This window comes from Oncorhynchus keta, chromosome 15, assembly GCF_023373465.1.
Source record: "Oncorhynchus keta strain PuntledgeMale-10-30-2019 chromosome 15, Oket_V2, whole genome shotgun sequence".
NCBI lineage: Eukaryota > Metazoa > Chordata > Actinopteri > Salmoniformes > Salmonidae > Oncorhynchus > Oncorhynchus keta.
In genome coordinates, this window is record NC_068435.1 from 20,550,025 (window position 1) to 20,565,247 (window position 15,223).

Genomic DNA, 15,223 nt, shown 5'->3' on the forward strand with positions numbered 1-15,223 from the left:
ATAGAATACTGACAACCTTCTCATTGTGTTTGTCAATCTCAAGGCCTGTTGGCAAGAGATTCACTGAGATGTCAATGAGATAACCTGGTTAAATAAAGGTTCCTCTCTGTGTCTGTTTGTAGGCGTTCCCTCGGGACCGCGGAACGTGATCTCCGTCGTGAACGAGACTTCGGTGATCCTGGAGTGGCACACGCCCAGGGAGACGGGCGGTCGTGAGGATGTGGTCTACAACATCGTGTGTAAGAAGTGTCGTGCGGACCGCCGTACCTGCTCGCACTGTGATGACAACGTGGAGTTTGTGCCTCGGCAGCTTGGCCTGACAGAGACCAGGGTGTTCATCAGTAACCTGTGGGCTCACACGCTGTACAGCTTCGAGATACAGGCTGTAAATGGGGTCACCAACAAGAGCCCCTACCCTGCCCAGCATGTGTCTATAGACATCACCACCAACCAGGCTGGTAAGAGAATAGTGTGGGTGTGAGAGTTAGGGTTAGGGGAATGTGTGTATGCATGTGGAGGGGATAGGGAAGATGACGATGATGCAGCAGGAACATTTTCATCATCTGTATACATTGTTGGTGTTTTCTGCTGTACCTGTGTCTCCTATATGGTTTTCATATCTTATTCCACATTGCTCAGCACTAGTTAACACAGCATAACCTCTGTATTTTTGACTCCTGGCCATTTGCTTCTCCTATCACAATCTGTGCTGGAGAGATGTCATTGAGCTGTACTGTGAATAATCACTTTAAGGATTGAAGTGATGGGGGCAGCTTACTCCAACTATACGAGAACTCACAAAGTGAAATATTGAAACGGTCTCTGTTCTTTGGTTTCATCCCCCTCTTTTCTCGTATCAAGACAGTGGCCTGCTTGATAATTGAGTGTGTTGGGGGTTGGGGGATTTCCCCCTTTGGAATATGGTGAAGTTAAAAACCCTAAACCGAAGACATGGCATATTAGGATCTGTGGCGAGACCATCATATCCATCCCTCTGCCCTATTTCTGCACCCTTTGTAGTTCCCCAGTTTTATTTACACATCAAACCCCGTGAAAAAAAGAGAAAATGCTGGTTTGCCTTTTGCTCTGTTCCACAAGAGAACATTCCAGAAATGCTTTCTTCTTAATTTTTATTAGTTAGTTTTTATTTCAATATCAAATCATTTCTGGGTAACAGTTAAGTACCTTACTGTGATTGCTCTAAATTAAAATGGCAAAAAAGAAACAAAAATAGCTTCTAAGCAAGAGCAATATCTGATGCAATAATTTAGTTGTGACTGTCTGAGTGGGGAGGGTAAAACTGAATACTATCTGTTTGGAACTCTCTTTCTTATTGGTCTGTTAACTAAGTTACTGCCTGGTGATGTCACCAGAACAGGCTGAAAATTCATGTGGTCTTTTCAAACAACTGAAAGGGGATTATCATAATTCTCACAATTTCACAGTATTATTCCTTTATTTCTTTTTATATTTTTTATATTTTATTGTTCTTTTATTAATAGTATTATTCCATCGATATAGTGTGCACTGCATTGGGCATTTAAGCATTGGTAGCAAGCCTAAAGTAAATAAATCTGACTTTGGCAAAAAGCACACGTTTTTTATATAACGTCTTTTCTACTCAATCTTCTGAAGGTTGCGACAGCATTGAAGCAGCGGCATGGCTTGTCAGAGGTTTTTGCTGTTTGCAGTTTTCTGTTTTTAATGACGCTTTGTTTTCGGCAAGCAGCAATAATGGCAAAAACCTTGAAACATAACGTATCCTGGGTGAAATACCTGTTGAGGTTTGTTTTTATAGGGCTGAACAGGGCCAGTATTCACAAATCATCTCAGGAGTGTGATCTAGGATCAGGTCCCTCCTCTTACTCATTATGATTTAAAAGCAAAACCGAAATCAGCACTTCATTTCTTAGATCCTTTGTGAATACAGACCCAGGCCAGATTCTCTGCTATTCGCTGCGTCTTGGCAACAGTGTTGTAGCTCTTACAGAACAGGCAGTGAGACAAGAAGGGGTCGTGTTTAGTACTACATAATGACCATGCAGACATCTCCTCTGTCAAAGACATTAGCCCACGATTAGGGTAGCCTGAACCAAGCCAGAGAGTTGGACGGCCGCCTCCTCATCACTCTCTCTCTCTTTGTCTCTCTCTTTTTTTCTCACATCCGAAGACTCTCTGTCTCTCTCCAACTCAAAATCAAATCAAATCAAATTTTATTTGTCACATACACATGGTTAGCAGATGTTAATGCGAGTGTAGCGAAATGCTTGTGCTTCTAGTTCCGACAATGCAGTGATAACCAACAAGTAATCTAACTAACAATTCCAAAACTACTGTCTTATACACAGTGTAAGGGGATAAAGAATATGTACATAAGGATATATGAATGAGTGATGGTACAGAGCAGCATACAGTAGATGGTATCGAGTACAGTATATACATATGAGATGAGTATGTAGACAAAGTAAACAAAGTGGCATAGTTAAAGTGGCTAGTGATACATGTATTACATAAGGATGCAGTCGATGATGTAGAGTACAGTATATACGTATGCATATGAGATGAATAATGTAGGGTAAGTAACATTATATATGGTAGCATTGTTTAAAGTGGCTAGTGATATATTTACATAATTTCCCATCAATTCCCATTATTAAAGTGGCTGGAGTTGGGTCAGTGTCAATGACAGTGTGTTGGCAGCAGCCACTCAATGTTAGTGGTGGCTGTTTAACAGTCTGATGGCCTTGAGATAGAAGCTGTTTTTCAGTCTCTCGGTCCCAGCTTTGATGCACCTGTACTGACCTCGCCTTCTGGATGATAGCGGGGTGAACAGGCAGTGGTTCGGGTGGTTGATGTCCTTGATGATCTTTATGGCCTTCCTGTAACATCGGGTGGTGTAGGTGTCCTGGAGGGCAGGTAGTTTGCCCCCGGTGATGCGTTGTGCAGACCTCACTACCCTCTGGAGAGCCTTACGGTTGAGGGCGGAGCAGTTGCCGTACCAGGCGGTGATACAGCCCGCCAGGATGGTCTCGATTGTGCATCTGTAGAAGTTTGTGAGTGCTTTTGGTGACAAGCCGAATTTCTTCAGCCTCCTGAGGTTGAAGAGGCGCTGCTGCGCCTTCTTCACGACGCTGTCAGTGTGAGTGGACCAATTCAGTTTGTCTGTGATGTGTATGCTGAGGAACTTAAAACTTGCTACCCTCTCCACTACTGTTCCATCGATGTGGATAGGGGGGTGCTCCCTCTGCTGTTTCCTGAAGTCCACAATCATCTCCTTAGTTTTGTTGACGTTGAGTGTGAGGTTATTTTCCTGACACCACACTCCGAGGGCCCTCACCTCCTCCCTGTAGGCCGTCTCGTCGTTGTTGGTAATCAAGCCTACCACTGTTGTGTCGTCCGCAAACTTGATGATTGAGTTGGAGGCGTGCGTGGCCACGCAGTCGTGGGTGAACAGGGAGTACAGGAGAGGGCTCAGAACGCACCCTTGCTCCACTCCCTTGCTTTCTTTTTTTCTTCCCTCCCTCCTTCCCTCCCTCCCTCCCTCGATCTCTCTCTGGTGACGGAATATGAATTCAGCCACTGGAAATGACAGCTTTGGGATATTTTGTCTGCCCGGTCCTTTTCCTACAGTGTTCTTCATGCTCCCGTGGTGTTCCATCATGTACATAGTGGCACTTATCAAGGGACCTCGAGCACAAACTATTGACCAAGTGGAAAATGTAAATGAGACGTATTACATTTAACTGTGTTTACTCGTATGAGAGGGACCTCAGTCTGTCCATTACATGGAGTGTAGTGGTGTATTGCAGATATGCTGTTTTCGAGTCGTCATTTTGTCGGTCTGTGCCATATTACAGTTTTGAGTGTGTACTGTAACTTTTCTAGGACATTTCTGTGTTAAACATATTGAACAACTTCTGGTACTTACTACTCTACAAACTGCATGGTTGATAGCAGAGCTTTGGCGCTATGGAAAAGTAAAAGTTGAAGTTGTGAACACTCCAGTTTGTGGATAAACGCATTTTGATGAGCTTACGTGAATAGCTCCTAAAAAATCTTCTTTCGATACATACACCTAAATCATTGTACATTTTTCAAATGTTTGATTACAACATTTCAGAGGCGCAACTTTAGTTTTAGATGTGGGGGGGACATGTTTTTATCTTGGCGGATACACTACAGACAGCCTACCTGACTGCTCGGAGGCGTCCCCATGGTCCTAAAGCACACAGTTCACACAGCCTCGTTTTGTATCACATTCCAATTATGAAACTGGGTGAACATGTTCCTACCATTCCCAGTAAAAGTTGCGCCCCTGCAACATTTGATTACAACAACCTCCAAGAAAATAACGACTAAGTACACACTTTCTCTTAGAACGCGAAAGAGAGAGGAGAATGGTGCGGTCTCTCTCCCTCTCTCTCTCTCTCTCTCTCTCTCTCTCTCTCTCTCTCTCTCTCTCTCTCTCTCTCTCTCTCTACCCCTCTCTCTCTCTCTCTCTCTCTCTTTCTCTCTCTCCCTCTCCCTCTCTTTCTCTCTCTCCCTCTCCTCTCTCTCTCTCTCTCTCTCTCTCTCTCTCTCTCTCTCTCTCCCTCTCTCTCTCTCTCTCTCTCTCTCTCTCTCTCTCTCTCTCTCTCTCTCTCTCTCTCTCTCTCTCTCTTTGAGTCATCATGGCTGACAGTGAAATGAGACAGGGAAATGAGAAAGGTAAATAAATTGCTCTGATTGTCAGGGTGGCATAATGGCTTCTGATTGTCCCACTTGACAGGAGAAATATGCCCTACTTGACAGATAGATGTAGGGAAGAAGAGGTGGCTGTAATCGGGTCTGCCCATGCCCAGCCCAAGGAGACTCCTTGTGGTGCTGCTGCTTCCGACAGGAGGGTTTTCAGAGGCAGGCAGGAGGCTAGACCAATGCGCCGGACATGGTTTTTGGCTGTCTGGGAGGAGACAGAAGGAAGGATCGAAGGATCATTTGGGGAGAAAACTTTGTGAGGACGTAGACATATCTGATATTGGCAGAAAGCTTAGATTCTTGCTAATCTAACTGCACTGTCCAATTTACAGTCGCTATTACAGTGAAATAATACCATGCTATTGTTTGAGAAGAGTGCACAATTTTGAACATGTATTAATAAACAAAATAGGCACATTTGGGCAGTCTGGAATCAACATTTTGAACGGAAATGCAATGGTTGATTGGATTAGTCTAAAGCTTTGCACATACACTGCCATCTAGTGGACAAAATCTTAATTGCACCTGGGCTGGAATAATACATTATGGCCTTTCTCTTGCCTTTCTCTTGCAAAGATGATGGTACAAAAAAATACAAAAGAACGGTTGGTTTTTTCTTTGTTTTATCTTTTTCCAGATCTATTGTTTTATATTCTCCTACATTCCTTTAACATTTCCACAAACTTCAAAGTGTTTCCTTTCAAATGGTACCAAGAATATACATATCCTTGCTTCAGGGCCTGAGCTACAGGCAGTTAGATTTGGGTATGTAATTTTAGGCGAAAATTGAAAAAAGGGGCAGATCCTTAAGAGGTTCATTGTATTTTAGATGGAAGACTGTAGGATTGATGGAGAAATAGGGGAGAAGATGAGAGATTGATTGTAACGGTCGTCTGTGGTGGAAGAATGTGAGGACCAAGCGCAGCGTGGTAAGTGTTCATATTTTTTATAAAATAACTGAACACTGAGCAAAACAATAAACGACAAACGAACAGTCCCGTAAGGTGAATGGAAAGAACACAGAACAGGAAATAATCAGCCACAAAACACAGGTGGGAAAAGGCTACCTAAGTATGATTCTCAATTAGAGACAACGAACAACACCTGCCTCTGATTGAGAACCATACCAGGCCAAACACAAAACCACAACATAAAAAAAAAGTACATAGACTACCCACCCAAACTCACGCCCTGACCAAACTAAAACAAAGGCATAACAAAGGAACTAAGGTCAGAAAGTGACATTGATACAGCGTGTTAGAGCGTGAGAGGAGAGATATGTAAAAGAGAGAATGAGAGAGAGAGAGTTAGACGGAATGAAGATAGAGGGGGAGAGACCGGTAGAGGAGAGGCAGTCAGTGGCAATGTGGTGCAGAGAGGTGCAGTGTGGATCAGTGCAGAGGCCATTAATGAGGCCATTAAACTGTCCTAGATACCTCTGTGTGTGTGTGTGTGTGTGTGTGTGTGTGTGTGTGTGTGTGTGTGTGTGTGTGTGTGTGTGTGTGTGTGTGTGTGTGTGTGTGTGTGTGTGTGTGTGTGTGTGTGTGTGTGTGTGTGTGTGTGTGTGATAAAGGCCTGATCAATATCAAGATTTAGGGGCTCATTCACAGCCTGCCCTGTGCTGGACACACGCACACACACAGCTCAGACTATTTACACCTTCTCTCTACACAGCTCAGGTTATTTACACCTTCTTTCTACACAGCTCAGGCTATTTACACCTTCTCTCTACACAGCTCATGTTATCTACACCTTCTCTCTATACAGCTCAGGTTATTTACACCTTCTTTCTACACAGCTCAGGTTATTTACACCTTCTCTCTACACAGCTCAGGTTATTTACACCTTCTCTCTACACGGCCTTTTTGTCCTAGACTTGGCACTCCGGTACCGCTTGCCATGCCATAGTAGAGAGAGAACAGTCTATGACTGGGGTGGCTGGGGTCTTTGACAATTTCTGGGCCTTCCTCTGACACTGCCTGGTCCTGGATGGCAGGCAGCTTTGCCCCAGTGATGTACTGGAACATACGCACTACCCTCTCTAGTGCCTTGCAGTTGGAGGCCAAGCAATTGCCATACCAGGCAGTGATGCAACCAGTCAGGATGCTCTCGATGTTGCAGATGTAGAACCTTTTGAGGATCTCAGGACCCATGCCAAATCTTTTTTGTTTCCTGAGGGGGAATAGGCTTTGTCGTGCCCTTTTCACGACTGTCTTGGTGTGTTTGGACCATTCTAGTTTGTTGGTGATGTGGACACCAAGCTTTCAACCTGCTCCATTACAGCCCAGTCAATGAGAATGGGGGCGTGCTCGGTTCTCTTTTTCTGTAATCCACAATCATCTCCTTAGTCTTGGTTACGTTGAGGGACAGGTTGTTAATCTGGCACCACCCCGCCAGGTCCTCCTCCCAGTCCAGTGAAACTAATTTTAGAAGTAGTCCCAAATTTCCCACAGAAATGCAAACATCTCTTCCATCCTGCAGCCTTCATGGGCATGTGGAAACCAGCAAACACCAGCAAGTTCACCAAAACAGACTGCGGCTCAGAGGGATTCTATACAGTCCACCCAGATGCAGTCAGATCCAAATCTAAACAACCAAAATATATCAAAGAGATTTGAGCCTGTGACGTAACTTAAACCAGAGGGATGTGAGGGGAACCACGCCAAGGCCCATTTGGATCCCTACTCATTATGTTTTGTGTTTACGTGCTTTGAGTGCACTAAGTCTTTCCATGTGTTGGTGTTGGTGTACACGGGTTGTTTTAGACTAAGAACACATGAAGACACACAGCCATAGTTGACGAGGTGCAGGCTACATGGGAGAAAATACCAATATTTAGGAGTTCATTCACAGCCTGCCCTACCCTGTGCTGGACACACGCACACACAGCTCAGTTTATTTACACCTTCTTTCTACACAGCCCAGGTTATTTACACCTTCTTTCTACACAGCCCAGGTTATTTACACCTTCTTTCTACACAGCCAGTTTAGTTGTGCGCTCTATAAGACTCTCTTGTATTTATTGAATCGCTTGTTCATTTTCTCGTTCCTTTTGTTTGTCCATTGCTTAGTTCATCCATTTAGTCAGTCAGTCAGTCAGTCAGACAGACAGTCAAGAAATCATTTGAGTATCATAGAGTTTACAAATTTCTTCAGAATTATCTACATGGGCTGTTGCTTTTTCTCACTGCCTCAATGCACAGCACTGACTGACTATAAGAGAGCATAGAAAAGCTTAATGTCAAACCATTTCATCATCCTCTACTCCTCTCCAGGGCTGGCTGAAGGTGCCATTTTGTTTCATTTGATGCCAGTTTCTCATAAATGTTGTAACTTGTCCCTTGAACCCAGAAACTGGCAGCTAGCTGGAGGCGATCGAAGGAGAATGGCTCTGAATGCTACTGAGCTCCTTAAACCTCAAGATGTCTTTATCTAGTGTCTGAAGTACAACAGAGAAAAATTAATTTTGTAAACCAAAAGACAAGCTTGTCTTCCTTAATTATTTTCATTACAGTCTTTGCCACTAAATCTCTCCTCGGGCTATCAAAGATAATTCCATGTTCCAGGCAACTCTAGAGCATCCAGGACATGACACAATCAAGAACGCGGCAATAATGCCTGTTTTACGTCTACAATTCAAGAGTGGTGGCGCTACTGGCATCACTGGAGGGATTTGAAAAAATGGTTAATTGGTTCCCTGACAGAAACTCTTGGAAATGCAGCACAGAATATGGCACAGAAAGGAAGAGAACAGAGCAGTGCAGAACAGAACAGGACAGCACAGAACACTGGAGAACTGAAGCTTCCCTGTGATCTGTGAGGCCCATTACCATGTAGTCACGACTGGACAGTCCATCTGAGTTACTGCTAGTAGGGAGGCAGTGATCAACAGCATGCCTAGAAGGGAGGGAGGGAGGGGGAGAGAGAGAGAGAGGGAGAGAGAGAGGGAGAGAGAGACGGTGATAGCCTGTTACCCCTCATCTGAATTGAACAGAGGCCCCTATTAGATGACTATGGTGTGGTGGTGCTGTGTCTTTAAGGAGAAAACCACAATTAGACTGTTCTATGAGGGAATGGGCCTTGGACCATCGGTCAGCTGACCAATTACCGGGACGTTTCCAACCAATCGTTGAACTGGGAATTAGTCAAGCATCTCGGGAACATCCAGCTGGGAATTGAGGGATGGATGCCCCGTGGAATGTGGATTGTATTACGAAATGTATTACGCTTATGCTGGGAAGATCAAAATGAGGGAGTTGATGCAAAGGGAGAATGGGACTAATTATTTTAACCTAAAGGATTTACTAAAGACATTTATACTCTAATATTATTGAGAATGGGAATGAGAGGGCTACTTAGACAGTGTTGGGAAGGGATCACAGCAGTGATTGGTATGAGGCATGCGTTGAGGTGTTCAGAGGCTTGACTTCAGTGCAGGACAGGAATTGACTGGGAAGAAAAGAAACAACAACACACTACACAGTCAGACAAAAGAGCTAAGAATGAGTTAGTCCAAGCAAGGAGTAAAATCATTGATGTGTAATAATGTGATTGTTTATGTGATTTATTTTACATACAGTAATGAGTGAAAATTTATACGGGTGCTCACAGTGCTTGGAGAGGAAACATTCAATGTGCCAGTGGATGAGCAGGCACATGAGACGTGGCTTCAGTTCATGTCAGGAGAGAGTTGACAATGGCTGTGGAGTGGAGTAGTCATCACCTCTTAATCAGGGAACAGGAGGGGGCTGTTAATACAAATAGCAGATACATTCCATTACAGCTGCGCCATTGTAGGTTTGAACATCAAGTTTGTCCATGAAGTTAAACTCAGACAGCGCATCAGGCCCACTTGACACATGACACATCAAAGTAGCCCAAGAAACATTCCTGAATAAAGCCCTGATCATCCACATACATGACGATAACGGACAACTGCAAGCAGACTGGTGGCACCATAGGTCCCAGAGTGGTGGGGCAATTTTTACCTGTGGGGCCTGGAGTTTCTCATTATGTATTTATATTTTCCTTATGTACTATATTTATTTATTTTGCTCCTTTGCACCCCAGTATTTCTACTTTGCACACTCATCTACTGTCAAATCTACCATTCCAGTGTTTTACTTGCTATATTGTATTTACTTTGCCACCATGGCCTATTTTTTGCCTTTACCTCCCTTATCTCACCTCATTTGCTCACATTGTATATAGACTTATTTTTCTACTGTATTATTGACTGTATGTTTGTTTTACTCCATGTGTAACTATGTGTTGTTATATGTGTCGAACTGCTTTGCTTTGGCCAGGTCGCAGGTCGCATCTTGGCCAGGTCACAGTTGTAAATGAGAACTTGTTCTCAACTTGCCTCCCTGGTTAAATAAAGGTTAAATTAAAACATTTAAAAAAATCAAAAATAATATATTTTGTATAATTTTATCTAAAAAAATGTTTTAGTGTTTCACAATTCTTATTTTTATGAAGTTTCACTGAAGAGGATGGTCCTCCCCCTTCCTCCTCTGAGGAGCCTCCACTGATGTGATGACCCTGTGCTGTTGTGTGGAGTTAAAGAGTCGTAGATGTGTAATGTGATGGCCTTGTGTTAGAGTAGCAGTCTGCAGATACCCCCCCACTGCTCTCTCTCTCTCTCTCTCTCTCTCTCTCTCTCTCTCTCTCTCTCTCCTCTCTCTCTCTCTCTCTCTCTCTCTCTCCTCTCTCTCTCTCTCTCTCTCTCTCTCTCTCTCTCTCTCTCTCTCTCTCTCTCTCTCTCTCTCTCTCTCTCTCTCTCTCTCTCTCTCTCTCTCTCTCTCTCTCTCTCTCGCTCGCTCGCTAGGGTCACTGGGAGGGTTGACTTTGATTAATGTTAAGCCGAGTGTTGCATTCAAATCTGGGGGCAGCCAGTTGGGCCAGATAAAAGTAGAACAGAGGAACAAGGGAAGGGGGAGGGATGCAGGATGGGGGAGGAGAGAAGTGCATGGGACAGCCACCAATCACTGTCATCGCTGGTGTCCCCTGGTAACGATGGGGACACGTTTTGACTTCAGCAGGCTTGACCCTTGACCTGCAGCCAGGTACTGACAGTCCTGTTACAAAAACAGGCTCATTACAAACAGGGCACGAACACACATAGGCCTTCAATATGAGGACTAGGCAAACTTTTTATCCATGAGTTGCAGAAGTGCTACGATAATTGAATTGTGACTTTTAGACAGGGGGTACAGTATATTGTACTTCTTTGTGTATGGAGATGTTTAAATGGAAATGTTTAACGCAGCAGCACAACCATGGGCACACACCCTCACTCATCCAATCAGTGAGACATGCTAAAACCATGTATAATTACAAATATCTGCATTGTCTTACTATAATTGGCCAAACTGTGTCTGTCTGCTTAAATACATGAGTCTGGGTCTTAGTTTCTGTCCCAAATCGCACACTTTTCCCTTGCACAACAGAGCGCAATGGGCTGTGGTCAAAAGTAGTGCACTTTGTAGACAATATGGTTCCATTTGGGATGCACACTCAGTCTGTTAGACTGGGGTCTGGTTCTAGAATACACACTCCCTTCCGCTACCCCCTTCCGAGGCTCCGAGTGCATGGAAGACAACAGCAGCGTTGGGGCCTACTGGGGCTGTCAGTAACACTGTGTGCTGTGCTGTGCCCAGGGCCGGTAATTGATAACGCGGCCCAGCAGAGCTCTGGGCACTGGAGCGTGTGGCAGCCAGATAGGAGAGGCTGAGCTATACCAAGGTGAGACAGGGTAGGATGAGAGTGCGGGGGCTGCAACCGAGAGAGGGAGGGAGGTGGAGTGGAGGGGGGTTGAGTTGATTGGCTGGGGGTTATTTGGGGATTTTGGGAGCTGGAGTGTGAATAAAGTTTGGTGTGTTTACGAAAAGTGTGTGTGGGGGGGCACAGGGTGTGTGTATAGTAGTGTGTGGTAGAATGAGGTGATGGAGGGGGTTTATTTCCACAAAATAGAGCATGTATAGACATACTGTATCTGGCGCTCTGTCAGTATGTTTTGGGGTCAGAATAATGAGCCTCCATCTCTCAGCCTTCCACACAGAGATCCAAAAATGCACTCAACTACAGTATATACTAACGTCATTCTCCTGTATCATGCGTTTTATTTTTATTTAACTAGGAAAGTCAGTTAAGAACAAATTATTATTTACAATGACGGCCTACCCTGGCCAAACCCGGATGACTCTGGGCCAATTGTGCGCCACCCTATGGGACTCCCAATCACAGCCAGATGTGATAAAGCCCGGAGCCAAACCAGGGATTGTAGTGGCACCTCTTGCACTGAGATGCAGTGCCTTAGGCAGCTGCGCCACTCGGGAACTAAATGACATCAACAGAAAATATACTTAGTGATAGAATATGGAGACCCGAAGTATATGAAATACGTAAGTGAAAAAAATAAAGACCTTTTCCGTTACAAATGTAGACAAAGAGCACAGAGAAAAGCCAACCCCCAATATAATTTGGGATGCCTTTAAAGTGTGCATTAGGGGAATAATAATCTCATACTAGGTAAAAATTCAATCTGAGTTAGAAATTACAATCAAACACTTTCTTAAAAAAAGCCCATAAAAAATATTTACATGGAAAAGAAATGTCTGTAATATGTTATTTTACTTTTGAAGAGAGTCAACACCTACAGGTTCAACTCAAATAAAGCATACTGTTTAATGGCAAATAAACCTGGTACACACCTTGCAGCTCTCACATAACGAATACAATTTTAAACGATTAGGATACAAATGCTTTAATAAGAAACAACAATGCTATTCATAACAAAAAATACATGAACATCTGTATAAATCAGAATGAAATAACAGTTGGTCTGATCCTACAGCTTTCTTAGACTCAATTACCATGAAGCAACTGTAGGCAGATAGAAAACAATCACTAAAATGGAAATCACCCCAAAATAAATATTGCGCGGTGAAAAGCACCAGGGATGGACAGCTTTCCCATAGCATTTTTAGTATATTCTGGGTCAAAGTAGCTCCCTTTTTACTCTAATGACAATACAAATGTGCTTCCGAGTTCCATGTATCAAAAAGTTATGTCAGTTGTATTAGAACCAGGGAAATCAGTCCCCAGCAGATCACAGTCCCAGAAGTGGAATAAGTTGAGGCAATAAAATAATAGCAAAACTCATAAGCAACAGAATGGCAAAAGTCTTACCAGACTTAATACATATTAATAAAACAAGGTTTATTAAAAATAGACACTTACAAACAAATACAAGAACATTTGATGCCCTCACAATTGCTGCTACACTCACATCACAATTACTGCAACCAACCAGAGTCATATTTACTATTACTAATACAAAATAATACTGCACAATTTAAACTCTTTCTATGATACATTGGACTATACATTGGACTATACATTGGACTACACATTAAATGTATTTGACAATACAGTACATGTATAGGGACAATACAGTAAATGTATAGTGACAATACAGTAAATGTATAGTGACAATACAGTAAATGTATAGTGACAATACAGTACATGTATAGGGACAATACAGTAAATGTATAGTGACAATACAGTAAATATATAGTGACAATACAGTAAATGTATAGTGACAATACAGTACATGTATAGTGACAATACAGTACATGTATAGTGACAATACAGTAAATGTATAGTGACAATACAGTAAATGTATAGTGACAATACAGTACATGTATAGTGACAATACAGTAAATGTATAGTGACAATACAGTAAATGTATAGTGACAATACAGTAAATGTATAGTGACAATACAGTAAATGTATATTGACAATACAGTACATGTATAGTGACAATACAGTAAATGTATAGTGACAATACAGTACATGTATAGTGACAATACAGTAAATGTATAGTGACAATACAGTACATATATAGTGACAATACAGTAAATGTATAGTGACAATACAGTACATGTATAGTGACAATACAGTAAATGTATAGTGACAATACAGTACATGTATAGTGACAATACAGTACATATATAGTGACAATACAGTAAATGTATAGTGACAATACAGTAAATGTATAGTGACAATACAGTAAATGTATAGTGACAATACAGTAAATGTATAGTGACAATACAGTAAATGTATAGTGACAATACAGTAAATGTATAGTCCAATGTATCAGAGAAAGTGTTTACGTGTTTGCCTTTCTGTATTATACTTATGTTAAAATATACATATATTTTCTACTGAGCCATTTACTTTATTTCCGTATTCTTATCTTTTTGTTGCATTGTCAAGGGGTAACCTTGAAGGAAGCATTTCGTTGGATGGTGTCTACCATGTATATCCTGTACATACAACGAATAAAAGTTGACACTAAACGCTTGTCTTCGCCGCTCACAGTCTCCAACCCAACCACCCCTTCCTCTACTAGCCCAGTAAGACAGGAACAAGGAAGGATAATAGAGATGATAGCACGGAGGACAAAAGCAAGGGAATGAAGGGGAAATTGCTGGGGCAGTGGGTTAATTCAGAGCCCATATGTGTGCACTCAGGTGTGCTGTGTCTGAATGGGAGAGAGAGAGAGAGAGAGAGAGCATAAGAGAATAGGCCCACACTGTGCACCCAGGTCGAAACCATTAAAAAGAGATGGGATGGAGTTTTATTCCAAAGGGCAGTTTCTTATCAAGAAAATCATTTAACACTTCATATGGTCCAGGTCTTTGTGCTGCATTAGGTAAAGATTTTATTCAGACCCAATGTAGATTTTTACCTTACTGTATCGGAGGCGGAGATCCACACAAAGAGAGAGAAATGGGGACCTTGAAAAGTGAGGATGTTTTTAAAGATGTGCTTGCTGCCCCATGACAGGTCTGACTGCAGATTCTTAACGGCTTGACTTTTGTCTGATAATTTTTTCTGTGTTACAGTGTTAACTTTGTGTAGCTTTCATTGCCACTTTCTTGCATCGTTCAGGCTGTTACAAGGCACAGAGAAGCCATTTTGGTTTTCCATACAGAGTGGTTGTTAAACTTCCTGTTTCTCTTCCTGTTTCCTGTTTGCAGCCCCCTCGATCGTACCCATCATGCACCAGGTGAGCTCCACCATGAAGAGCTTCACGTTGTCATGGCCACAGCCCGAACAGCCCAACGGAATCATCTTGGACTACGAGCTACGCTTCTATGAGAAGGTAGGCTCTGTGTGTGTGTGTGTTTGTGTGTGCGTGTGTGCATGTGTGTACTGTATAAGGGTACGTCTGCACAGACATTCATCTGCTTATACATTGTGTTTATCTGTATGTGAATTGATACAAAAGATACCAAGAGAAGTTTCTCTTCTGTTCCGAAGTGAAATCCCCAACCCCCCTGGGCTGATAATGTCATCTCAGTTCCACCTCCAGTCCACCTTTCCTTCCCACTGTTCTTTAGTTTCCCTGCCTTCCCTGTCGGATGAAGTGAATACCTTGACCTCCGTTCCATCTCGCTCCCCTCCCTACTCCAACTGC

General features: G+C 42.8%; 1 pseudogene; it reads left to right on the forward strand.

Annotated features, from left to right (window-relative positions):
• The window catches only part of LOC118395199 (ephrin type-B receptor 1-like), a 387,061-nt pseudogene that overhangs the window by 311,197 nt on the left and 60,641 nt on the right, over positions 1 to 15,223 (forward strand).